Below are 27,911 nucleotides of genomic sequence, written 5' to 3'. Positions count from 1 at the left end.
GGTCCCTACTGATTCCCAGGTTGCCAAACGCAACAGCTTTGAACTTTCTGCTCTACCCTTCTGAACCCCACTCTGCCCTTTGATTCTGTGACAGTGCAACATCCTGGTGCTCCTGGAACCTATCTGTCCATTCCTAGACTCTTCCAGTTTCCTCCTCTTTTGCCCATTCCATAAACAAGAGTAATCCCCACCAACAAAGGTGGCCACATTTAGCAAAAAAAGACATAGAAAGCCCAATTAAATTTAAATTTCAGATCAATAATGAATAATTTTTATATTGCATGGAACATTCTTACACTAAAACTTTATTCTTTGTTGATCTGAAATTCAGTGTTAATGTTAACTGAGCTGCCTATTTTTTAATCTGACAATCCTACCACAGTTGTTTCTTCAGAGCTTATCTCCATTCTCTAACTTCTTCCCTTGTTGATGTTTTCTATGCCCATGGCTTCTATGATTTTCTTTTCTCAGATAATTCCCCAATTTTTATCTCTAGCACCAATCTCTCTCCTCTCCTCTTCTCTCTCTCTCTCTCTTTTCTTCCCTTCTCTTTTCCCCGGGGGTATTTTTTTGACCCCTCCACTTGCTTTTCTATCTGGACTCTCTATTTCTTCCCTTCTCCAGCCTCCCAATCACTTCAACTCCAAATTCAGGAGGCCAACCTCAGCAAGTGGCTGAGCACTTATTGGTTTTACCCTAACCAACATTCTCTCAGATGTATCTTTCCTTCCATTTCCATGGATGTCACTGACTTGAGGTCTCTGTCATTTCTGTAAGTCTACAAACCATCCCACACTATTTACATTGCCTTCTGACTAGTCTCCCAACTTCTACTTACAACCACTCTCTACCCCTCCACATACCACCACTCAATTAACATCCTAATTAAAGTGCAGATGTGGCCATGCCACTCCCTTGATCAGGGAAGCTTCTGACTGGCTACTGGTTAAAGTTGAAGCTCCCTAGCCAGGATCCAGAACCTTCAATGAGCCTTCTTTCTCCTCTTCTCTCCCTGTGGTCTCCTCTATGCACCCCAAATTCAAGGAGCATCAGAATATGATTCCAGGGCCTCCCTATCTCTATTTGCTGACACTCAGACTTAGATGTAGACTACTTTGAAGGAGACTCATACAGTTTCTGCATAAATAGATGCTCTATAAATGCTTGCTGAATTAGTGAAGTAAGTCAATTTGAAATTGACCACATTAACAGAATGAAGTAATTAAATCCATGAATCATTTATGTGATTCATTTATGCAAATGAATGCAGTTTTTCACAAACTCATTGTTTGCTTACCATCAATTATGGGTGATGTCAAGTTCATGTAAGTATCTAATATCTCTATGATGTCAAATCACAGCTGGGCCCTGATGGAACTCCACAGGGCAGAGACAGACACAGACCACACCTGCTGCTTCTCTCAATTTACTTTTTGAACTCTAATCCCTTCCCCATTTCCCTCATTTCTTACATATAATTCTTTGTAAACATCCTTGAATTTTCTGATATATAATCTCCAAACAACTGGAAGTTCTAAATCGCCGCCAAAACCACATTCTGATCCAAGAACATCTGGGTGCTTTAATCACCTAAATCAGAAGCCTGCAACCTCTTTCTGCAATAGGCCACATGGTAAATATTTTTGGCTTTGCATACCGTACGGTCTCTGGTTGCAATGACTCAACTCTGCCATTGAAGCATAGAAATGGCCATGGTTGACACAAAAACAAATGAGTGGGCCTGTGTGCCTATAAAACTTTACCTGCAAAGCAACCAGCCAGGATGCCAGCCACCGTTTGCTGACCCCAGCCTAAACCAAGCTTCTGATGAATGATTTACTTAGTTTTCCTTCCAAACTATACCTTTCATTGCAGTCACTTGATTGGGAAAAACATCAGAATTTCAGTTGGTGTAGTCTTTTCATGAGATCATAGTTAAACTAAACTCAGGACTACAGAGTTGATCAAGAGAGAATAAGGAGTGGATATTTGAAGGCCGCTTTGGGACTTTCCTCCTAGCCTAGTGGACATCACCCCAGGGCAAGGGCATGGAGAGGCCAGATAGGTGAGCAGTCCGCTTTTAGGCGCAAGATTTAAGATGGTGCCACAAAAGCATAAATCTACATAAGTAACATTTTAATGCAATGTTTTAAAGAAAATCAAAATAAATGAAGACATTCATGATGAATAAAATATCATATTTTAAATTAAGACAGGATCGCTATTACTGATTTCTTCTTTTGCCCTGGGTTCCAGTGTGACTCTGCACAGCACTGTTATTGATCCTATCTTTATTTAAAACGTTGATCTTTTGTCCATCATGGACGCTTTGTATTCAATTTTTTAAAAACATTGTGCTAAGTGCTATTTATTTTGATTATGGAGTTTTTGGCACCTTCTAATTTTGCACAAAAGCAAATGTCCTACTCACCTTCTCTAGTCTCAGCCCTGCAACAACCTTGTCATCATTGTCAACATCTATGCCCATTTAGGAGAATTATAGGCAGCTGTTTAATGTTACCTTTGCACTAGATCTTTCCTCTTGGCTACTTTGATGCCATTTTCACTTATTTGGATCCACCCCATATGCAGGTAAATTTGAAACATGTAGAAACTCTTGTGTCATACTCTCTAGAGCCACTTCTTAAAGGATATGTTAAAGAGAGACATAATATGTTAAAGAGAGACAATAAAATATGAGTTTTATTAAATTTTATTATTTTATTTTATTAAATAATTTAATAAATTGTATTATTTTATTAAATATTTCATTAAATAATTTTTAAAATTCCTACTAAGTGCCTAGTGGCACTTAGTATATTTTATTAAACTCCTACTAAGTGCCTAGAAGCACCATGCTAAAGGACTTTGTATCCATCATTTCATTTAATTACGACAGCCCGCAGAGGGGACGGGACAGGAGGCAATAGAACATTATTTCCAACCCAGTGCTAGGGAGAAGATGGCAAGTGCTCCACTTTGGAAAGAAATTACATTTCATGCTTCTCCAGGCAACTTCCAAGGAGTCATCAGCCCATGTGAGAAGCATGTCTGGTATTATATCTCTGTAACAAGATGCACAGCAGGCACTTTCAAGCATTTAAAATACTTGAATGTGCAAAGTTTCACAGTTGGTCACAAATTCATAATAGCTATGTGCCTCTTTTATTGGGGAGATGCCATGCCATGTTGGGATTCCACAAGGCAGCAGGGCTCCCCCATTCTTTAAAATAGAGCAGCTCAAAAAACTCCTCTGGCAATTTTAACTAGGCAAGAATAGAAAACACCCCAGGCAGAGTGTGAGAGACCAATCTTGTAAACAGCAGGACAGCAAGGTGTAAACAAGAATGGAAAGAAAATATACAGCCTTTTAAGAAATCGTTGCTTTTGACAAGGACAATAAGATAGGAATAAATTCAGCCCCGAATAGCATGGAAAAACAAAAGCTCAGAGAAGTGTTAAATCACATGCCAGGTGGCTGCAGGAATTCGCAATGATCCATTCCAATCTGCCAACCCGTCCCTTTTGGCATCCGGCTGGATTTTACACAGGCTCTTCTTCCAGTTTTATGTGCTTGGAAGTTTTGAGGGGAGGGTGTTGTTTGGTTTTTTTCTGAACAAGCAGCAAACCCAGCATTTTCAAGACTGTTGCAACTTTCCTAAGTCACATGTTTTTTCTTCCTCTGACCCCACAAACAATGTTGTTTTGGAGAACCACAAACCACAATATTTCCATCTTTCATTTCACGGAACCATGTTCTTGCCTGCCGTAAAAACATGTTCACATCCTTGTACTAAGTCTTAGTAAATGCATCATATGATCACTAGTGTCGTTAGAAGATTTCATGCAATAAAACTCCTGCATCTTCTACCCTTTCAATAATTCCACCAATTATTAAGCACTAAGCATGTACTCATACTCATGACCTGAAGATAACAGGAATGAACTGTCAGATCCCTGCTTGGAGGACCACATAGTCCAATGGAGGAGAGAGACTTAGAAATAAACAGCTACAATAAGGAAGGAAGCTACCTTTATCCCTCGAGCTGGAGAGTGATAATGTGCATGGGTTTATTAAACAAAAATTTAAAGAAGGTCATTATTTTGGATTAGGCTCCTGCACTAGGCCCCAACAGACCAGACCAAATCAAAATGGAGTCACTTGTGCTAAGTGCCACATCATCAAACTGAACTTTGAAATGGGCCAGTTTTCCAAAACTCAAGAGATTCATAGCAACAAATCAGAAGAGGCCCAGTTTACCTGAGCCAGCATAATAAAGAAGTCTCCTCTGTTTTAACTCTATAAGGAAAGTGATCTTTTTCAAGGTGGTCTTTGAAACGACTGATCTGCTTTTTGTTCCCTGTTTCTGCTTTCTTCAGCCTTTTACTGCCTATAAGCCCCCTCCTGTTGAGCCCATCAGAGCACCCATTCTATTTTATAGAATGAGATGGTGCCTGAGTCTAAAATCACAAGTAAAAGCCAAGTCAATTTTTCAACTAAATTTATTGTAATTTTGTCTTTTGACAGGTTCCACTCATACTTTTCAGCACTCCTCAGCAGGTTGCTTCCAAGAATTGATCAAAGGATGAAGTATCCATCCTGTGCAGGCACTGGACAACACTCAGTGCTTCCCATGAACCAAAGAAATGTCCTCCTGTGAAGCCCTCCAGCCTCCTGCACCTTCATCACTGCCTTGCTCCATACTCCTGTTCTCAGCCTCAGACTTCCACACTGCCTTGCTCAAGCTTATTGATGGCACAAGTGTCATGCTACTTACTGTGTACCAAGAATTGCATATAATTATCTCATATACTATCTCATATAGTTATCTCATTGAATTTTCATAACCACCTCAGAACAGGCTTTGTTATCCCAGCGTTATTGATAAAGAAAATGAGCCTCTGAAATTTTCAGAAACTTGCCCAAGGTTAAACAGCTAGTATAGAGAAACTGAGGCGAGAACCCAGGATTATGTGATTAGAACACCTCTTAAACAGTACATTCATCTTTCTCCATAGGCATGTTTAGTGTAACGCCCCTGCTAGGTTATTTACATCTTAAGAACAGAGATCGACATTTCCGTTTTTTAATAGTTCCTAGACAGGGTAGACCCATAGCAAGCAAAGTATGCATCTACCTATGTGATATGATTTAAGGGAGGCTGGACAAGGATGGGTTAATCATGTCTCCACCATTGCCTATCATGGTACCTAGAATTTCACCATTGGGAGGGCATTATTTTGGGCCTGAAGTCTTTCTAGTCTTCAGGATCACTCTCTGAGAACATGATTGCCCTAGGAGGAGCAATCCTACACTGAGACCTCAGTGAGGATAAAGATGTCAGAGAATGAGACACAGGAGAAATGCCCAGAAAGGAGCCTAGGGCCTCTGAGATGGGAAAAGTGGTCCTGAGAAGAGGATGGGAGGTTCTAGGACAGATGTGTTCTAGGAAGTTTTGCTTGACTGGCCCCATCTCTGTGGCCCTGAGCACAGGGCAGGGCAAATGGAAGGTATGTAAGTTTTTACTTGACTTGAGGAAACAGTGTTTTGATCCGATGTGAGAGGAGGAGGTATGAGGGATGGTGGCAGGTGGGCATCGAGTGCTGAGGTCACCAAGTACTGTGATGGAATAAAAGACAAGAAGGCAGGACCTTGCCCTCCAAGAGCTTATAGTGTCTGGAGAGAAAAAGTATCAATAGCAAACAACGGGGAAATAAGACAGGGATGACCAAATACAGAATACATATGTAATAGGAAATCCCAGGAAAGGAGAGCTTAGAATGAGAGGAGGTAATTTCAGGGACACAGGGTCCCAAGAATAGTACCAAATAAAGAGAAATAACAAATGAGCTGGTGAATGTCTGTCTTCCCAGACTGCCACAGCCACGTGCTACCTAGGCACTCCCTAACAAGGAAATCCAATGTGGATTTAATCACTGTAATACAGAAAGGATGCTAGGATGGTCTAGAAACAAAATGGAAAGACAGATATAATGTACAAAGATACTATTTATAAAATGCATTACTTCAAAATAAATCCAGCTCTTTTGACAAAAAGATCTAGTGGTTGTTCTATTCACATAATAAATAGACCCAGAATTTTGGTAAAAGGTGCATGTACCAGATTTATATATTAAGATACGTGGTAAATATATCTGATAAAACCACTAAGCAAACCTAAATCCCTGGTGAAGCTCAGTTAAAACCACGAGAAAGAGCTCTGATGACCACTACAGGCCAATGACCTTGAGAAAACCTAAGACTTTCCATGAATTTAGCCCTGATTAAGAATCATTTCGCTCTGTGACCTTCCAGCTAAAGATAAATGCACTTGCTCTGAGCTTTCACTGAATGCCTCCTTCACAAACAGGAAAGGTTACTTCTATTTATTCTAATCTACTTCCTATTTTCAAAAAAGACCCCTTTATTTAATTCATACAAAGAAAACAACCCCAGGGAGGAAAGAAGGAAGCAGGTAAGCTCTGACCTTTATGTGCTAAATGAGTTATTTTACCAATAGCTACAGGTGATCATGTTCTCACAATGCTTAATAACAATCCTTTGTACCCTTTGGCACAAGAGGAACCAATAGCTACAGCCTCAGGCTTATTGTGAACGAGTAGAAGAAAGAAAAATACAGGCATGTAGAGACTTGGGGGAAAAAAAAAAAAAAGCAGGGGGGAGAAGGAGGCCACAAGAAATCCTTCCTCTTGTGAATTTTTTTTTTTTCTTTTTTATTTTTTTGAGACAGAGTCTGACTCTGTTGCCCAGGTTGGAGTACAATGGCACGATCTCGGCTCACTGCAACCTCTGCCTCCTAGGTTCAAGTGATCCTCCCACTTCAGGCTCCCTAGTACCTGGGACTACAGGCATACGCCACCATGCCTGGCTAATTTTTGTATTTTCAGTAGAGACGGGGTTTCGCCATGTTGGCCAGGCTGGTCTGGAATTCCTGACCACAAGTGATCCGCCACCTCGGCCTCCCAAAGTGCTGGGATTACAGGTATGAGCCACGGCACCCAGCCCCTCTTGTGAGTTTATTAATTAAATGATTGCAATATATATTTCCTTTTCATTTCATCTTGGCTACTAATGAGCTGCGTTTCCACAGGTTACCTGCTTTCTTCATGGTGGCTGCATATCTGAGACATAAATAGCAAAGGTTTCTGCTTCAGTCCCCTAAGAGGTTTGTAGTAATCTCTCTGGATATTCATAGACACAGTGATGACATGATCCAAACCCACAATTAGACACAAGGTCTAATAAGGGATCTTGTGCTTTATTTCCAGATGCAAGCAGAAACTTGCACTTCAGATACCTAAATAGAAGGATTTCTGAGACAGTTTCGTGTTCTAAAGAACAATCAGGAAAAATAAATATTTTTGAGGTCCTAAAAATCTGGGTGGTGATTACAATGCTGGAGCCAAACGGCCATGCCAGTATTTTTGTAATTCATATTTTATAAGAAAGGATTCAGAACTCATAAAAAGAAACTAGTAGGGCCGGGCACGGTGGCTCACACCTGTAATCCCAGCACTTTGGGAGGCCGAGACGGGCGGATCACGAGGTCAGGAGATCGAGACCATCCTGGCTAAAACGATGAAACCCCGTCTCTACTAAAAATACAAAAAAATTAACTGGACGTGATGGCGGGCGCCTGTAGTCCCAGCTACACGGGAGGCTGAGGCAGGAGAATGGCGTGAACTCGGGAGGCGGAGCTTGCAGCGAGCCGAGATTGCGCCACTGCACTCCAGCCTGGGCAACAGAGCGAGATTCGGTCTCAAAAAAAAAAAAAAAAAAAAAAAAAAGAAAGAAAGAAACTAGTGAAAACAATTATTGAATACATTGAAAATATGAAATTTACAAACATCATGTAAAATATTTAAAAAACTAAACAGTATCATTGTATTAATAATTATTGGCAGGCAGAATTTTAAAATATAAGCATTAAAAAAACTGGTCTCAAAAATGAAAAAAAATTAAGTCATGAAAAGTTGAAAATGAGATCATGTTATTTGAACTTTCATAAAATGAGTTATTAAGGTGCATAGACATTGTTGCTGTGGAGTTGAGAACATATTTTTGTGCAAATTTCCTCACAAAAAAGAGAAAGTATTAGTCAGGGAAATGATGATGTATTTATGAGCTGTCTCCAAATCTTTTTTTCCGACTTCTTCATCTTCAGATAATCCTAATTCTCACTTGATAACTTTGAGGAGTATTTAGAAGTATTTTTTAACAACTTTGTTGGGGGGAAGAGATGAAATCTATTTATTTACCTCGAGCTATAGTTTGCTTGAAAGCAAGCAGCAGGCATTTCTGATTTGCCTCTCCTTTAGTTTGCTCATGTGTGGTGGAATCCCAACGCCCAGCCGCATGTATCTGTTTTGTAACTCTCATATTGTAGTGGACACGCCCTCAGGTGTTCCCCACTGAGTCATGTCTTATGTAATCCCCTCCTACAGAGTGCAGGCACAACCCCTGACTTGCTTTTTAGCAAATGGAATATGGCATAGTCAATGCTTTCATTGAATATTTCACTGCCTTGATGTCTTAGCAGGCTGCAATGGGAGTTTCTCCTGCAGAGGTTGAAGGCATAAGCTGTCATGTTGTGACAAGCCTGTGAGACGCCACGTGGGAAGAAGCTATGGGCGATTCCTAGGACATGAGAGTGACCCAGGTGACTGCCAGAAATAAAGTGGGAACCTCAGTCCTACAATCTCAGCTGGATTCTGCCAACAGCTACGTGAGCTTAGAAGAAAAAAACCCAAGCTCCAGACAAGAACACAGCACAGTCAAGACCTTGATGACACCTTTCCAAGACCCTAAGCAGAGGTCCAAGCTGTACTTAGACTCCTGACCCAAGAAGATGGAGCATAACAAATACACATTGTTTTAAGTCACTATATTTGTGGCGATTTGTTATGTAGCAATATACAACCAACACATGTCATAATCCACTTTGCACTCAAATAACAGCCATTCTTGAAAAAAAGTTCTGCTTTGCCAATTATTATTTTCTTCCTGCTGTTGACGATAACAGAAATATAGCAGAATGCTTTATACATGTGTATACCTTTATTCAATTCAAAACTTGAATGCAGAATATCATTCTCCATCCGTGAGTCTTGAAACACAAATGAATTGGATTCAACATTTTTCAAAATATCAAAATACTTTCATTTTGGTACTTAAAAATTGGAAGGTATACCCCCAAACCAGTTTCTTTTTTGTTTGTTCTCATTTTTGTTGTTTTTGGTTTTGGTGTGTCTACTTAACTGTTTTGTTTTGTTCTAAGACAGTTTCACTCTTGTTGCCCAAGCTGGAGTGCAATGGTGTGATCTCAGCTCACCACAACCTCTACCTCCTGGATTCAAGCAATTCTCCTGCCTTAGCCTCCTGCGTAACTGGAATTACAGGCATGCACCACCATGCCTGGCTAATTTTGTATTTTTAGTAGAGATGGAGCTTCTCCATGTTGGTCAGGCTGGTCTCGAACTCCTAACCTCACATGATCCACCTGCCTCAGCCTCCCAAAGTGCTGGGATTATAGGCGTGAGCCACTGTGCCTGGCCTACTTAAGTGTTTTTTAAATAAATGTTTTATTTTCAAACAGTTTTAGATTTACAGAATTATAAAGATAATACAGAAAGTTCTTATATACCCCATACTCAGTTTTCCCAAATATTAACATCTTACATTAGCATGGTACATTTATCACATTCAATGAACCAATGTTGATACATTATTGTTAACTAAACTCCATACTTTAGTCAAACTTTCTTAGTTTTTACCTAATGTCTTATTTTTGGTCCAGGATCCCACATTACATTGAGTCATCATCTCTCCTTAGGCTTCTCTTGATTGTGACTCTCTCTCAGACTTCAGTTGTTTCTGATGACCTTCACAGTTTTGAAGGGTACTGGTCAGATATTTTGTAGCATGTCACTCTATTAGAATTTGTCTTATGCTTTTCTCATGATTAGACTTAGATCAAGTATTTTGGAGAGGAAGATCACAAAGGCAAAGTGCTCTTCTCATCACATCATGTCAAGGGTACCTACTACCAGTGTGACCTGCCACTGCTGATGTTAACCTTAATCACCTGGCTTGAGATAGTGTTTGCTCGGGTTTCTCCATTGTGAAGTTACCTTTCCCCATCCCTTTCTTTACTATACTCTTTGAAAGAAAGTCATTCTGTGCAGCCCCCAGGGAGGGTTATGCTTTACCCTCTGAAAGGCAGAGTATCTTACATACATTATTTGGAATTCTTCCACATTATCTCCATTTATTTATTCAATCATGTATTTACATCAGTATAGACATGTATTTTGTGCTTTAAGTGATATCCTAATTCTAACTTTCTTTGCTCGAATTTTCCATCTTTGGACATTGAAAGTACTTTCGGTTGGGTCCTGTATTCTTTTCACATACAACCATCATTGTGGATTTTTATTTTGTGCACTCCTTTACTTTATAGCACTACAAGATGCTCCAGGCTCATCTTGTATATTTTCTGCCACAGTCTTAAATCAGCCATTTCTCCAAGGAACCCTAGTTCATTTCATCGGAAAATAGTATTAGAAACCAAGGTATGGGAAATAGGTATGTATTGTTTGCTTCCAGACCAAACCAGTTTTTCAGTCTCTAAATATGGGATCTTGGAATGTCCCTATATTCTTAATTTATTTTAATGTATTTGACAAACATTTTTGCAGTGATTACCATGTGCCAGGCACTGTTTTAAGCACTTTGAAAATATTAATTCACTTAATCCTTGTAATAACCTCCTAACAACAAGATAGGTGGTATTAGTCCCATTTTATGAACGAAAAAAACAAGAAACAGAGATATTTGGATATGTCCCATAGTCACCCAGATAGTAACCGACAGAGCTGAAACTGAACTCAAGTATCTGGATCCTGATTTGGAGCTAACCACATTGGAGTTAGATTTGGAGCTAATTCCTACATTGCCTTGCAGTGGTGAGGACTTTGCAGAGCTGTCACACAAATTGATGAATTAATTCACCCACACATTCATTCTCTAATACAAATCTGTTATGTTCCCATTAGGTGCCAGACTATCTGATATCTGTTAATTGGTGCTTAATGCCATTTGAGATACCTCTTGGAATATGACCCAATTTAACATAAAGGAGGAGACTATTGTAATGTGCCCCTTGAGAAGACTCTGGCAGCTGCCTGGGATGAAGATGTTATGTAAAAACTACTCCACTCAGTGGCTGCAAATATACTTTATTATGCTATAAGTAATATTCAAAGGTGATAGGCAGGCAGTACCTTATTTACTTCATTTCTATTTATTTATCATTTCCATAAATTTTTTAAAGGGTCTTTAGTATCTTTTATATATATGAAACTCCCATTCATTATGCTACTATTCTTGATAAAACATTTGAACAGAATGGTCTCTTGTGAAAACCACTGAACAAAACTGAGATTTCTATTTATAGCTAAAAAGAAAATTTTAAATGTACACTTACTTTCTGACTGTCACCAATGAGCGGTCCCAGGAGACCAAAGTTGAGATAATCTGAAAGAAAACATGCAAAACAATAATGGTGAATGCAAATATCTTTAAGGAATCTTTGTCCTGAGGTCATTATCCCACCTATTTTAATGGCAGAACACTGGGAGACTGATGTCCCATGACATGGTTTATTACTTGTTAATAATGTGTTTTGGAAAAGAGAGTGCAGGTTAGGGTGGATGTGAGGTTCAGCAAAATGGACTCCCTGAGAAAAGAAAGCAGAGACTGAAACAATGGGGAACCTGGAATGGACTTCTTGTTAATATTTATAACTCCTTGGAAGAGGATATGAGAGTTAAGTAAAGGAATACTCAAGAATGTGGGCCTTCATTTTCAGTTCAGAGCAAGTACCAGATGAGCTGCCTTCTAGATATATCAAAGTTTAGGGATATCCAAAAAAGAATTATCCCACCAAATTAAGCTTCACAAAAGAAGGTTAAATAAATAAAATATTTAAATAAAATATTAAATAAAATATTTAAACAAAATATTTTCCAGACAAGCAAGTGCTAAGGGAATTCGTTACCACTAGACCAGCCTTATGAGAGATCCTTAAGGGAGTTCTAAACATGGAAACAAAAGAATGATACTTGCTATCACAAAAGTACTGTTAAGTACATAGCCCACAGACTCTATAAAACAACTACAAAATAGAAACTACAAAGCAACCAGCTAACAACTTATGATAGGATCAAAACCTTACATATCACTATTACTTGAATGCAAATGGTTTAAATGCTCGCACTTAAAAGGCACAGAGTGGCAAGTTGGATAAAAGAATGAGGCCCAATTGTCTGCTGTCTTCAAGAGACCCATAGGCTCAAAGTAAAGGGTTGGAGAAAGATCTACCATGCAAACAGAAAACAAAACGAAAAAAAGCAGGAGTTGCTGTTCTTTTATCAGATAAAACAGATTTTAAACCAACAACAGTGAAAAAGGACAAAGAAGGGTATTACATAATGATAAAAAGTTCAATTAAAGAAGAAGACTTAACTATCCTAAATATATATGCACCCAACATCAGAGCACCCAGATTCACAAAACAAGTACTTCTAGACCTACAAAAAGACTCACACAGTCACACAATAATAGTAGGGAGCTTTAACACCCCATTGACAGATCATCAAGGCAGAAAACTAATAAAGAATTTCTGGACTTAAATTTGACACTTGACCAATGAGAACTAACAGACATCTACAGAATACTCCATCTATCAAGTATAGAATATATATTCTTCTCACCTGCACATGAAACATACTCTAAGATTAACCACATGCTCAACTGTAAAGCAAGTCTCAATAAATTCAAAAATATCAAAATCAAAACCATACTCTTAGACTATAGTGCAATAAAAATAGAAATAAACTCCAAGATCTCTCAAAATTGCAAAATTACATGAAAATTAAACAACTTGCTTCTGAGTGGCTTTTAGTAAACAATAAAATTAAGGCAGAAATCAAGAAATTCTTTGAAATAAATGAAAGCAGAGATACAACATAGCAATATCACTGGGATGCTGCAAAAGCAGAGGAAAGTTATAGCAGTAAATGCCTACCTCAAAAATTTTGGCCGGGCGCGGTGGCTCAAGCCTGTAATCCCAGCACTTTGGGAGGCCGAGACGGGCGGATCACGAGGTCAGGAGATCGAGACCATCCTGGCTAACACCGTGAAACCCCGTCTCTACTAAAAATACAAAAAAACTAGCCGGGCGAGGTGGCGGGCGCCTGTAGTCCCAGCTACTCGGGAGGCTGAGGCAGGAGAATGGCGTGAACCCGGGAGGCGGAGCTTGCAGTGAGCCTAGATCACGCCACTGCACTCCAGCCTGGGCGGCAGAGCGAGACTCTGTCTCAAAAAAAAAAAAAAAAAAAAATTTAAAAAGATCTCAAATTAGCAGTCTAACATTAAACCTAGAGGATCTAGAAAAACAAGAGCAAAGTAACCCCAAAGCTAGCAGAAGAAAATAAAATCAGAGCAAAAATGAACAAAGTTGAGACCCAAAAATTCATATGAAGAAGCAACAAAACTAAAAGCTGGTTCTTTGAAAGGATAAACAAGATTGATGGACCATTAGCTAGATTAATGAAGAAAAAAAGAGAAGATACAAATAAGCACAGTCACAAATGACAAAGGTGATATTGCAATGAATCCCACAGAAATACAAAAGATCCTCAGAAACTATTAGGAACAATTCTATGCATGCAAACTAGAAAATTTAGAGAAAATGAGTAAATTCCTGGAAACACACAACCTCCAAAGGCTGATTAGAAGGAAATTGAAACCCTTAACAGACCAGCATCAAGTTCTAAACTTGAAGCAGTAATTTAAAAAAAAACCCTGTTAATCAAAAAAACCTCAGGACTAGATGGATTCACAGCCAAATTCTACCAGATGTACAAAGAAGAGCTGGTACCAATTTTACGGAAACTATTCCAAATAATAGAGGAGAAAGAACTCCTCCCTAACTCATTCTACAAAGCCAGCATCACTCTGATACCAAAACCGGGCAAAGACACAACAACAAAAAAAGAAAACTACTGGCTAATATCTCTGATAAACAAAGAAGCAAAAATTCTCAACAAAATACTAGCAGACTAAATCCAATAGCACATCAAAAAGTTAATTCACCATGATCAAGTAGGCTTCATTCCTAGGGTGCAAGGTTCGCTCAACATATGCAAATCAATAAATTTGATTCACCACATAAACACAATTAAAAGCAAAAACCATATGATCATCTTGATAAACACAAAAAGTTTTTGATAAAATCCAACACCTCTTCATGAAAAAAACCCTCAAGAAACTAGGCGTCGAAAGAACATACCTCAAAATTCAAGAGCCATGTATGGTAAACCAACAGCCAATATCACACTAAAGGAGCAAAAACTAGAAGCCTTACCCTTAAGAACTGGAAAAAGACAAGTATGCCCACTCTCACCACCCCTATTCAGTCTATTAATAATACTGGAAGTCCTAGACAGAGCAATCAGGCAAGAGGAAGAACTAAAAGGCATCCAAATGGAAAAGAAGAAATCAAACTGTCTCTCCTCACAGAGAATATGATTCTATACCTAGAAAACCCTAAAGACTCTGTCCAAAGACTCCTGCAACTGATAAACTTCTTCAGTAAAGTTTCAGGATACAAAATCAATGTACAAAAATCAGTCACATTTCTATACACTAACAATATTCAAGCTGAGGGCCAAATCAAGAACACAATCCCATTTACAATAGCCACACACACGCATACACACACACACACACACACACACACACACACACACACACAAAATACCTAGGAAAACATCTAACCAAGGAAGTGAAAGATCTCTACAAGGAAAACTACATGACATTGCCAAAAGATACCTAAGATGACACAAACAAATGCTAAAACATTCCATGCTCATGAATCAGAAGGATCAATGTTAAATTGGCCACATTACCCAAAGCAACCCAGAAGATTCGATGCTATTTGTATCAAACCACCAACATCATTTTTCACAGAACAAGAAATGAAATTAATATAGAACCAAATTCTATAATTCTAAAATTTATATAGAACCAAAAAGGAACCCAAATAGCCAAAGCAATCCTAAGCAAAAAGAACAAAGCTGGAGGCATCACGTTATCTGACTTCAAACTATACTATACGACTACAGTCACCAAAACAGCATGGTACTGGTGCAAAAACAGACACATAGACCAATGGAACAGAATAGAGAACACAGAAAATAAAGCTGCACACATACAACCATCTGATCTTCAACAAAGTCAACAAAAATAAGCATCATGGAAAGGACTTCCTATTCAAAAAATGGTGCTGGGATAGCTGGCTAGCCACATGCAAAACAATGAAACCGAACCTCTACCTTTCATCATATAAAAAAATTAACTCAAGATGGATGAAAGATTTAGATGTAAGACCTCAAACTGTAAGAATCCTAGAAGAAAACCTAGAAAACATTATTCTGGACATTGGCCTTGGAAACGAATTTATGACTAGGCCCTGAAAAGCAATTGCAACAAAAACAAAAACTGATAAAATGAGAACTAGTTAAACTAAAGAGCTTCTGCACAGCAAAAGAAACTATCAACAGAGTAAACAGACAATCTACAGAATGGAAGAAAATATTTGCAAACTATGCATCCAACAAAGGTCTAATATCCAGAATCTATAAGGAGCTTAAACTCAGCAGGCAAACAAAAAATAAAAGAATTTTTAAAAAGCAAAAAAATGTGGACACGTCCCACAAGAAAACTACAAGCAGCCAACAAACATGCAAAAATGCTTCAAATCACCAATGATCAGAGAAATGCAAATCAAAACCACAATGGGACACCATCTCACACCAGTCAGAATGGCTATTATTTAAAAGTCAAAAAATTTTTAATAAATTTTTTGGGGCTACAAAGAAAAGGGAATGCTTACACACTGTTGGTGGGAATATAGAGTAGTTCAACCCCTGTAGAAAAGCAGTTTGGGGCTGGGCATGGTGGCTCATGCCTGTAGCCCCAGCACTTCGGGAGGCCAAAGTGGACGGATCACTTGAGCCCAGGAGTTCAAGACCAGCCTGAACAAGATGACAAAACTCCACCTCTACAAAAAATACAAAAATTAGCTGAGTGTGGTGGTGCATGCCTGTAGTCCCAACTGTTTGGGAGGCTGAAGTGGGAAGATCACTTGAGCCCAGGAGGTCCAGGCTATAGTGAGACATGATTGTGCCACTGCACTCCAGCCCGAGTGAAAGAGTGAGACCTTGTCTCAAGAGGGAAAAAAAAACAGTCTGGAGATTTCATAAAGAAATATTCTTTAAGAATTAAAAACTTTAAGAAAATTCTTAAAACAGAACTACCATTTCACCCAGCAATCCCATTACTGAGTATATATTCAAAAGAAAATAAATTATTCTACAAAAAGACACATGAACTCACATATTCATCGCAACAGTATTCACAACAGCAAAGACATGGAATCAAACCTAGGTGCCCATCAATGGTGAATTAGACTAAAAAATATGTGGCACATATATACCATAGAATACTATGCAGCCATAAAAAGAATGAAAGCATGTTCGTTGCAGCAACATGGATAAAGCTGGAGTCCATTATTCTAAGTGAATTAACACAGGAGCAGAAAACCAAATATCACATCTTCTCACTTATAAGTGTGAGCTAAACATTGGTACACATGGACATAAAAATGGGAACAACAGACACCAGGGACTACTAGAGGAGAGAGGGAGAAATGGGGGAAGAGTTGAAGGACTAACCACTGGGTACTATGTTCAGTACCTGAGTGACAGAATTATTGATACCCCAAACCTCAGCATCATGCAGTATACCAGGTAACAAACCTGCACATATACCTACTGAATCTAAAATAAAAGTTGGAAAAAAAGGAACTAGCAGACGCAGTCCATGTAATGTGACAATAGGAAATGACAATAAAATGAGTCAATAAATAGGAATATTATATTGGTTAGACTCATAGGGAAGGAAGGTATCAAAAGAACTGCCTGTGAAAGGACTAACTCAGCATGTCTGATTGAGAAGGCTTCAAGGAAGTGGGTGTGATCTATTGGATCCCATTACTAATGGGCACAAGGAAGGAGGAGTCTCTCAGATTTTGTGTCTGACGTAAAATGTGCATTTAAGTACCTCTGAGAGTGCCAGTCTAGACAATCTAATTAGTCTGTCAAGTGCAGTTTCAAAGCTATTAAGAGGACCAAAGCCCTCTTCAGAAATCTGTAAAAAAAAAAATCTCAAATTATATTATTGAATTCTTAAATATCAAAGTATCACTTTTATTGGGAATAAAATATCAATAAATGTGCAATTGTTTGGATTTCTAAAATTCCTCCTTTTTTATTAAAAAATTAATTGTAATAATCAAAGAAGAAAAGGTATTCCAACTGACATGTTAGGAAAACATTAGAAAACATGTAACCAATTTCTGTATATTTGGTGATGTACCAATAACTACAAATGCACCTCAGTCAATGCACCAAAGACTCATATTCATCTAAGCACTTAATGGAGAATTGAATACTGTTAAAGGAGAAATCAGGATTTTACCAAAGAGTTAATAAAGGTGTCCCTCTGAACATAGACTAGAAGTGGTATACGTCAGTGGTAAGGACTTCATGTAAGTTATTGAACCTTGGAATGTTCCACAGATTATAACTATTACTCTATTTCTAGCTCCAACAATCTAAGAATTCTTATCTAAGACAGATTCTTAATTTTTTCCTTACTCATAATAACCTGTATATTTTAATAAAATAGATACTATGGAAGATGTTTGGTTTAATAAAATGTAATCTTTCCAAGTATGATTTTTTAACTGAAAAAAATCTGTGAAATAATTTTTATGTATATTCCTTCATCTCAAAGTTATATTGTTGACACCCAAACATAATACAACTTGAAAAGTACTTTTTTTTTTTTTTTGAGACAAGAATCTCCCTCTGTTGCCCAGGCTGGAGTGCAGTGGCACAATCTCAGCTCACTGCAACCTCTGCCTCCGGGATTCAAGCAATTCTCCTGCCTCAGCCTCTAAGATCTGAAAACATGTCAAAGTGAATTTAAAGCGTTTTATGATTTAAAATATAATTAACTCAATTTTAGATTTTGAGATTTTACTTTAAAAAATGGTGTCTCTGGAAATGATGATGCTTCATGCAATAAAAAAAAAAGTGCTTGGTTAAATGACAAGATAAATAAATGAGTGGTGACTAGTGCTGACCTATGAGAGAACCCTGACAGATTTCTGTAGCATCAGAATGGACAGCCCATTAAATACCAAGCTACTAGGTGATGTGTAAGACAACTGGATGAGACCAAGAGAAGAAAAAAATCTATCTTCTACGTTATTGGACACGTTTCATTGACCTGCTCACAGAAGCACATTGAAACACACCCTATCTTACCTATTTGTTCTCAGCAATTAATGAGAAAATAGTGAAGGTGGGATTGAAAGAGCAGGAACATGTAGGAGCACAAGGATAATAACGACAGAGTATGTATTTCATTCTTCATATAATAGCTGCTTTATTAAAATATATATGCAAAAAAAAATTCTACAGATTGCTGCCATGGCTTGAATTTTTGTGTCTTTACAAAATTGGTGTTGAAACGTAGTATCTCCAGTACAATACAGTTGTGCCCCATTATCCACAGGAAATATACATTCCAAGAACCCCAAGGGGATGCCTAAAACCTCATATAGTACTGAATCTGATACATACTATGTTTTCTACATATGCTATGTTTTTCTTCTACACATACATACATACATACCTATAATAAGGTTTAATTTAGAAATTATACACAGTAAGAGATTAACCACAACCAATAATAAAATAGAATAACTGTAACACTATATTGTATTAAAAATCACATGAATGTGATTTTTGTATTGTATTAAAAATCACGTGAATGTGGTCTCTATTTCTCTCTCTCTCTCTCAGAATATCTCCTTGTACTGTACCTAGGAAAGTGAAACTATGGACAAGGAGGGACTACTGTAGTATTAAAGGTGGGGCTTTAAGTGGATGATTACATCATGAGGGCTCATCCCTCATGAATGGAATTAAGGCTCCTATAAAAGAGGGCCTCACACAGCATTTGGCCCTTTTGCCCTTTTGTGTCCCTTTCACCAAGTGAGGACACAAGAAGAAGCGCCATGTTGGGCAGACAGCAGCTCTCACCAGACATTTGCTGGCATCTTGATCTTGGACTTCCCAGAAGTCCAGAACCACAAAAACAAGTTTCTGTACTTTATAAATTACCCAGTTGTGAGTATTTTGTTATAGCAGCATGAAAAGACTAAGACAACTACACATTTATCTTGCTAATCTATCTCACTCCTGGGAGGCAAGGAGGTAAGACAGAAAGAGCACAGAAATGAAAGTCTAGGGTCTAACCCCACCTTGGCCACTTATTGGCAGATAAGTGACCTTGGAGCAGTCACTCGCTATCACTAGCTCTCTATACACAGAAAATGATGTGTAACTGCTGTCAAGTCCCTTCCAGTTCTGACATCCATGCCAAGTTGGTCCTAACTTTTCCTTTAAGATCTCTATCAAGGCCGGGCACAGTGGCTCAAGCCTGTAATCCCAGCACTTTGGGAGGCCGAGACGGGCGGATCACGAGGTCAGGAGATCGAGACCATCCTGGCTAACACGGTGAAACCCCGTCTCTACTAAAAAATACAAAAAAACTAGCCGGGCGAGGTGGCGGGCACCTGTAATCCCAGCTACTCGGGAGGCCGAGGCAGGAGAATGGCGTAAACCCAGGAGGCAGAGCTTGCAGTGAGCTGAGATCCCGCCACTGCACTCCAGCCTGGGCAACAGAGCAAGACTCCGTCTCAAAAAAAAAAAAAAAAAATCTCTATCAATGAATGTATGGCTTATGAATAAACAAATACATGTAGCTGGCCAACTTTGCTTTCTCAGTAGCCTGGAGAGAATCCTTTTGTAATAGTGATAATGGTTACAATACTTTATACATATTGGTTTAATTTCAAGGTTTTTTTAAAAGGGACTTTGTACATAATTACATTTTTAAAAATAAGTTCTCTTATATTTAGTGCTGGGATTCTATTTGCATTATTAAAGGTATTGACTGGCATCCCATTTTTCCCTGTGTTTCGAATAGAATATGTAACATGGAATATTTGAGCTTGACTATTTTAAAGACTTTATTAACAAATTTATCAGGGCTGATAATGTTATTGGAAAGATAGTTTTTTTTATTTCAACTTTTATTATAGATTAAAGGATACATGTGCAGATTTGCTACATGGGTAAATTGTGTGATGCTGAGGCTCGGACTCCCACCAATCCCATCATCCAGGCCATAAGCAGAGTACCCAATAGGTGGTTCTTCAGCCTAGGCCTCCCAACCTCTTTCCCCATCCACTGATCCCGAGGGTCTATTGTTCCCATCTTTACCATCATGTGTATTCTTGCATCCTCAGAGATATGAAACTCTGAGAACATTTAGATAAAAATGGCTTTGAAAAGTTCTAATATTATATAAGGATACTATATAGTCACCAATACCATTTAGCCATTATTTCTAACCATGCTATCAGTCAGCCATATCATCCATTCATGCTAATGGTGAATGAAATGGTTTCTGGTCTGTCAGCACTGGTATCTAATCTTTCACTCAAAACATGGCATTTTCATTGAGCAGTACAGTATATTCTGACAAGTGCTTGAAAATAGAGTCAACAGCACTTCACATTTAGTCTTAATTCGATTTAACAAGTTTGGCAATTTGCAGTTCAGAATTCAACCCTAACTTTCCTCAGGAAATGGAAAAGGCTTAGTATTCATTCATCTGGAAAAAATCTACCATGCTCCAAATCATAACTAAACTGGAAGCAGATGATATTCATCCTCTCAGGGGCATTTAGCATAAACTAAATATACACACAACACAGCTGACCATTTATAAACACAGTTACCATCGGGACCAGAGAGCTGTGTCAATGGCCTTGCATTTGGCCTGCAGTGAAAAACCAGAGATCCTGCTAAGATGGAGGCCAATGTCTGAACAGCATGCAATCCACACTGCTCCATTTTACACAAATGTCGAAAAAATATTTTAAAGCATTCCATTGTCTTGTCTACTTTTAGACTGAGTCCTTAAATGAGGATTCATCTAGTTCTTTTCATTTTCATAAACATAGACATTAAATATAGATTTAAGAGGATTCAGGCTTCCTTAAAGGACCCTCATTATTGCCACTCTCCTGAGGTTCCTTCAGATGCTGTGATTCATTCTGATGTCGATTCTGTGATTCAGTTGTGAGGGATGAATATTTTCCTTATTTATATCTCAGAGTTGGTCTTAAATTCAGAAAGCATGTATGACAAAAGAAAAATAAATAACACAAAGAAACAAATCTCATTCCAGAGAAGAGAGATTGGCTAAATGAGGGTTAAATCAATCAGCCAGTCAAAAACATTACAGAGTATCCAAGAGGGCAGAGCTCAGGCATAATTCTCCCTTCTGTCCACGTCACCTGCAATGCTCCCCTTGGAAGAGTGGCTGGGTGCTTCACATGCAGAAAAATATAGACACCTGATAGCCAGACTATAAGGGGTGCATTTATCCATTCATTCAACAAACATTTATTCAGCATCCACCAAGGGGCAGGGGTAGGGTACTTTAAGGTGCCCGCTCCAGAAGGCAGAAGCCAGCTAGTCGCTTATGGCAGACAAGTAAGAATAAAGTAACAAAATGTGATCAGTTGAAGGACAGACACATATAAACATGAATAACCAATGTGAGCAATACCCCCTCACACTCTACACTCATTCCCCGTCTCATTAGCACTTGGCTCATTAGCACCATTGCCACTTCGGGTTATATATTTATTTATTTACTTATTTATGGCTGTCTGTCTCACAGTCACATTATTTATATGTTAAATAGATATATAACATCAAGTGGCAATGGTGCCAATGACATGTCCTTGAGGGCATGGGATTTCTCTGGGTCATTGAGCTAAACCAGTCCCCAGAACAGAACCCCATACCCAATAGGTATTCAATAAATATGCCATAAATACGTTCCTATAAAAGAAGCTTCACACAGCATTTGACAAATGAATGTATGAGCGAATCAACATTATAGAGGTCATTCAAAAGAAGGAATGATTGACTGGAAAGACAGGAGGAAATGATGCTGGGCTATGATTAAAGGCAATTAAATGTTGATAAGAAAGAAGCTGAAAAATCAGGCAAGAGATGTTCACTGGGCAGGTCCTCAGGAGCCCCTTGCGATGGGTCTATGCAATCCAGGCAGTTGTGTCTACCCAGTGTCCTGTCCTTGTGGAACTGTCTTCCCAGCTCCATGTGGCTTTGGCAGGGCAACTAATCCCAGACTTCAACTCCTCTGACCACAGGGGAGAGCCCCAGCCCACTGCAGTCTGTCTGATTCTCCCTCCCGGGCATTTAAATCTGCAGCCAACAAGAACAAGAGCACTGGCAGCAGAGCCATCAGCAGTGGCAGGACCTTGGAAAGATGGCTCATGAATTCCTGCTTCTGGCACCCCCCGTTCCCCTGGTTCTCATCTTTCCTGAGGCCTGTTTGGTCAGCTCTTCCCTCAGTTCTTTAAGCTATCAATAGCCCTCCAACAAACTTTTCTTTTCTGGCTCCAGTAGCCTCAGTTTATTTCTGTTGATTACATGCTAAGCTTTCTACAACCACAGGGGCTGATTAGAAGATAATTGTGGCTTGGAAGGACTCAGAAATAAATTTCTATTTGACACTAACCATGCACAGGTACTGAGCTAAGCTCTTTACATGAATTATCCAATTTAATCTCCAGAACCATCTCTATTAGTGACTATTTCCATTTTAAATAAGTTTAAAAATTTAACTTATTTAACTCAACTTAAAGAAGTTAAATAATATGTCCATGCTGACGATCTACCAGGTGGCAGAGCCAGCACTTGGCTTCAAAGACCACAGTCTTAACAACTTCCCGCCACTCTTCTCCCCACTTAGGCTCACTGAACTCCTGGGAAACACAAGTGTTAGCATGTCATAAACAACTAGAAATGCCACTTGTATCATGGCCAGGTAGGGTTAGGGTTAGGGATAAGGAGGTGGTGAGTCTCCCTAGGGAATGAGTGGAGTTAAGGGAAGTGGCACTAGTTTCTGTGGCCACTTTCCTGGAATGCTCTTTTCACGTTCTGAATTGTGTTACGGGTTATTAATTTTTGTTCCTATACCATACAAAGAAATTAGAACAGTCGCTGTCCTATTGAGAAGAGCCAAAACAGGTGCCTGAAACAAGTGGCCCCAAAGTCTCTCTTCAATTAACAGACACTGGCCCTGTTCTCCTGTGGCTTCCTCCTTCACTCTGAGTATTGCTGGTTTGCAGTCACTTCCCACCTGGCACCAGATCCCAGCAAGTCTATTTACCCACTAGCATGATCCTCACCTTGCTGTCCTCTGTCATCCACCCTCATGCCTCCTCCCACCTCATTTTACCTCTTCACCAGTTTATTATTCATTCATTATCAGTCATTCAGAAAACATCTGAGGGCCTGAATATGTCAGGCTCTGTGCCAGGCACCAGGAGTGTCCCACCAACAGAAGAGCAAAGTCCCCGCTCTGGTGGAGCATACAGTCTAGATGGGGGGACAGACGGAATACAAGTAAACAAACGTATCCATACAACAAGCCTGCACTGTTGTCAGGGAGCTGCGGCAGAGAAGTCAGACCTGAGATGCAGCGTAGCAGAGAAGGGTCTGCGTGTGATGAATGTGTCTGAGCAAGGATCTGCTAAGTGGAGGAGTGAAGGGTAAGAAGGAGCCAACCTCGCCAAGAGTCAGGAAGGGCAGTCTAAGCAGAGGGAACAGCCTGTGCAAAGGCCCCGAGATGGGAAAGGGTGTGGCATGGTTCAACATCCGAGCAGTGGGTACAGAAGAAAGTGGCATGAGATGAGGCCCACTGAGGCAAGAAGTGGAAAAATCAGGCAAGAGAAGATTGCTGGGCAGGTCCTCAGGAGCCCCTTGCAATGGGTCTATGGAATCCAGGCAGTTGTGTCTACCCAGTGTCCTGTCCTTGTGGAAGTGTCCTCCCAGCTCCATGTGGCTTTGGTGGGGCAACCAATCCCAGACTTCAGCTGCTCTGACCACAGGGGAGAGCCCAGCCCAAGCCAAAGTCAGGGCCTGGGTGGAGTGTGGGTTTTATTCTCAGTGCAACCTGTTCTCCTATTACTCTCAGGGAAAAATATTTTTTAAAAACCTAAAAATAACAGAGGAGAAAATATTTTAACAAATATTTTCACGTCTATTTAATGCCTAAATGACTGATGAAGTGCTAAACTCTTACAACATTGGAAATCTGTCAGGATTGCAATTTGAATGACAAGCCAGGAACTAACTGAAAAATGATCTTGCAAAAAGCCTCACACAGCAACTGTTTTATGAGTCCTTAACAGAACTTAACAACTAATTAAGATTGTCCAATCTCTCAAGGATCCTGCAATGTAGAGATTATGATGCTCATCTTCTAGGAAAATGAAGCTTGAAAAGTTCCCACAGCTAACCCTGTAGAAGAACTGGGATTTATAGCCAGGCTTGTCCCACTCCAAATTTAGTCTTAACTATTATGCTGTACCTTCCCCAAATTCCATTAATTTAGTACAATACCATCTTATTTGACTAATAGTACCGAAAAACAATGTATGCTACAGAAGTAAGCCTCTTGGACCACGGAGATCCTGTTAAAATGAAACCTTTAAAACATATACCTCTTTGGATGATAATCTTTCCAAATTTCTGCCTTTTATATACCAGCTCCACACATTAACCATTATGAATATCAGAGATTCCATGATGCTGCCCTCAGGTACTTTGAAGTGCAAATACCTGCTCGCTTCTAAACCAAATGGGCTCAGGCTATGGACACTTTTTTTTTTTTTTTTAACGTTTTCTGTGTTTTATTTTTTTCCTTTCTCTTCAATAACTTTCAGGAGTTTTTCTTTTTTTCTTTATTGATCTCCTGTTTATTCATTTTCAGGACTTCTTACGACTTTCAGCGTGCTTGCCTCTTGCAACTTTTCCCTAAACGTTAATGCTCTAGTTGTTCTTTAGATTGAGAAACATGATGATTTAGCATTTTGCATTTGTTAGCATTTTTAGTGAAAGATGAATAAAGAGAAACTGAGTCAACAGTATTAAATACAAAAACACTGCGCTGTGAAATATACCGTACTGGAAGGACTGGCTTGAAAGGGAGGCGTGCAGGGTGTCAGGGGAGGTGAGGGGTGAGCCTGAATGGTGCGGGGAGGCCAGATCAGGTAGAGACAGTGTTATCTAGAAGGCCTTTCAAGTGGGCAGCTCAGAACTCAGGACACACTCTTTTATGGGTATTCCCATATTATGTGATAGTCGGGCTGTCAAATCATTCTATAAAATCTTATTTAATCCCTTATATACATAAAATGTTTTCCCCTCGATTCTATGAGAATGTGAGTAGGAGCAAGAAATCAAGAACCCAGGTGAATATTGCAAAGTTCTAGCCCCTAAAGAAGAAGAAGGAGGAGGAGGAGGAGGAGGAACTGAGGGAGGGAAGGAGGCAAGGAGGGAGGGAGGGAGGGAGGAAGGAAGAAAAGAAGGAAGGAAGAGAGGAAGGAAGGAAGGGAGGAAGGAAGGGAGGGAAGGAGGCAGGGAGGGAGGGGGGGAGGGAAGGAGAGAGGGAGGGAGGGAGGGAAGAAGGAAGGAAAGAAGGAAGGAAGTGAGGAGGGAAGGGAGAGAAGGAGGCAGGGAGGGAGGGAGAAGAAGGAGAGAGGGAGGGAGGGAGCGAAGAAGGGAGGAAGGAAGGAAGGAAGGAATGAAGGAAGGAAGGAAGGAAGGGAGGGAGAGAAGGAGGGAGGAAGGGAGGGAGGGAGGGAGGGAAGAAGGAGGGAGGGAGGGAAGAAGGAGGGAGGAAGGGAGGGAGGGAGAGAAGGAGGCAGGGAGGGAGGGAGGGGAAGGAGAGAGGGAGGGAGGGAAGAAGGGAAGGAAGGAGGGAGGAAGGAAGGAGGGAGGAAGAGAGGGAGGGAAGAAGGAAGGAAGGAAGGAGGGAAGGAGGGAAGGAAGGAAGGAGGGAAGGAAGAGGGAGGGAAGAAGGCAGGGAGGGAGGGAAGGAAGGGAGGGAGGGAGGGAAGGAGGGAAGGGAAGGAAGGAAGGAGGGAAGGAAGAGAGGGAGGGAAGAAGGAAGGAAGGAGGGGGAAGGAGGGAAGGAAGGAAGGAGGGAAGGAAGGGAGGGAGGGAAGAAGGCAGGGAGGGAGGGAAGGAGGCAGGGAGGGAGGGAGGGAAGGAGGGAAGAAGGAAGGAAGGAAGGAGGGAAGGAAGGAAGGGAGGGAGGGAAGAAGGCAGGGAGGGAGGGAAGGAGGCAGGGAGGGAGGGAGGGAAGGAGGCAGGGAGGGAGGGAGGGAAGGAGGGAGGGAAGGAGGAACAAAGGGAGGGAGGGAGGGACGGGTATTTCCCTGGGGATGAGAGGGCAGATCCAGGTTTGGGGGTCTGAGTTTATACAAATACAGACTTCTTTATTAAAAATACAAATTATGTCTTGTAATCCCAGTACTTTGGGAGGCCTAGGCGGGCAGATCACTTGAGGTCAGATGCTCGAGACCAGCCTGGCCAACATGGTAAGACCCCATCTCTACTAAAAATACAAAAATACAACCACACTGCCCAGTGTGGTGACAGGTGCCTGTAATCCCAGCTGCTTGAGAGGCTGAGGCAGGAGAATCACGTGAGCCTGGGAGATGGAGGTTGCAGTGAGCCGAGATCACACCACTGCACTCCAGCCTGGGCGACAGAGTGAGACTCCATCACAAAAATAAAAAATAAAAATAAATAAAAATTATGGTTACAAAATTAGATAACAAATATGAGTATTTTTTAAAATGAGAAAATTACAAAATTATAAATTTTAAAAACTAAAGAATAGCTTCGCATCACAAAAATCCAGAAAAATAACATATTTTTATTAACTACCAGATGTATGTATACATGGAAGTGACTGTAAATTACATAAATATATCTCATTAAACCCAAACAAAATGCATCCCCGATTCAGCTTCCCTTTAGTCTGATTCCCAAAATGCCTCTGGCTACTCCAACGCCATCTTGCTGCTGATCAATACGACAGAGGGTAAGGGTAAGTCCTATGGGAAGAGACAATGGTCTTAACCAATCATAAGCAAAATCGCTTTATTTTACAAAAACATGGCTATGTGAGCTCAATGTCAGGGTGCCTTGAGCTCCTAGCTCACAGTGCCTCCAGCTCAGCACTTTCCTCTCCTGCGGCTCCTTAACCACTGGGCCCTCTTCCTCCCTCATCACCCTAAATGACCAGCAGGAGAGGGCCTGTGCTCCCAGTTTAATAAATTAGGAAAGCTCACATCTTCTGTTCCACACAACCCACCAACACAGAGCGCACATAATGGAAACTGCAGCAGAATGAGTAAGCAACATTCATCCCACTGGAATTGTATGGGGTCTTGGCTCTAAAATACTTCCCAGAGATAGCAATCCAGATAGCAGCATTCAAACAAATCCTTTGCCAGCATGAAGTATGTGTGTGAAAGCTGTGGGGGAGTGTGTCCCTCTGCAGCCAGGACATCAAGTGCCTGGGTCATTACCTTGACCTTTTCTATTCCAGGGAAGTCATGGCATTAGAAGTCTGTGAGTTGCTTTGTTTCTATGGCAAGGCTTATACAATTCCTTTTTTGGAGGCGTTTGCTAGCGATTCTGCTTTCTGAACTAGAAGCCCCTTATCAGTGCCACATAAACAGAGGTGAAAGCCGTGTCACCAGCACCACTGTCCCTGGTGTCATTGA

General features: G+C 40.1%; 1 protein-coding gene across 5 annotated transcripts in view; it reads right to left on the bottom strand.

The window, feature by feature from the left end:
• Nucleotides 1-27,911, bottom strand: part of NCALD (neurocalcin delta) — a 448,039-nt gene that overhangs the window by 224,007 nt on the left and 196,121 nt on the right. For 4 of the 5 annotated variants that reach the window (XM_050800727.1, XM_050800726.1, XM_050800729.1 and 1 more), the window contains one exon: nt 11,508-11,557. The exons of the other annotated variant lie outside the window; for it this stretch is intronic. The gene's annotated coding sequence lies outside the window, so the exon portion shown is untranslated. The remainder of the gene's footprint in view (nt 1-11,507; nt 11,558-27,911) is intronic. 5 annotated transcript variants of the gene reach the window in all.

The sequence above is a fragment of the Macaca thibetana genome, chromosome 8 (assembly GCF_024542745.1).
Source record: "Macaca thibetana thibetana isolate TM-01 chromosome 8, ASM2454274v1, whole genome shotgun sequence".
NCBI lineage: Eukaryota > Metazoa > Chordata > Mammalia > Primates > Cercopithecidae > Macaca > Macaca thibetana.
This window is presented reverse-complemented; position numbering and strand designations above follow the sequence as displayed.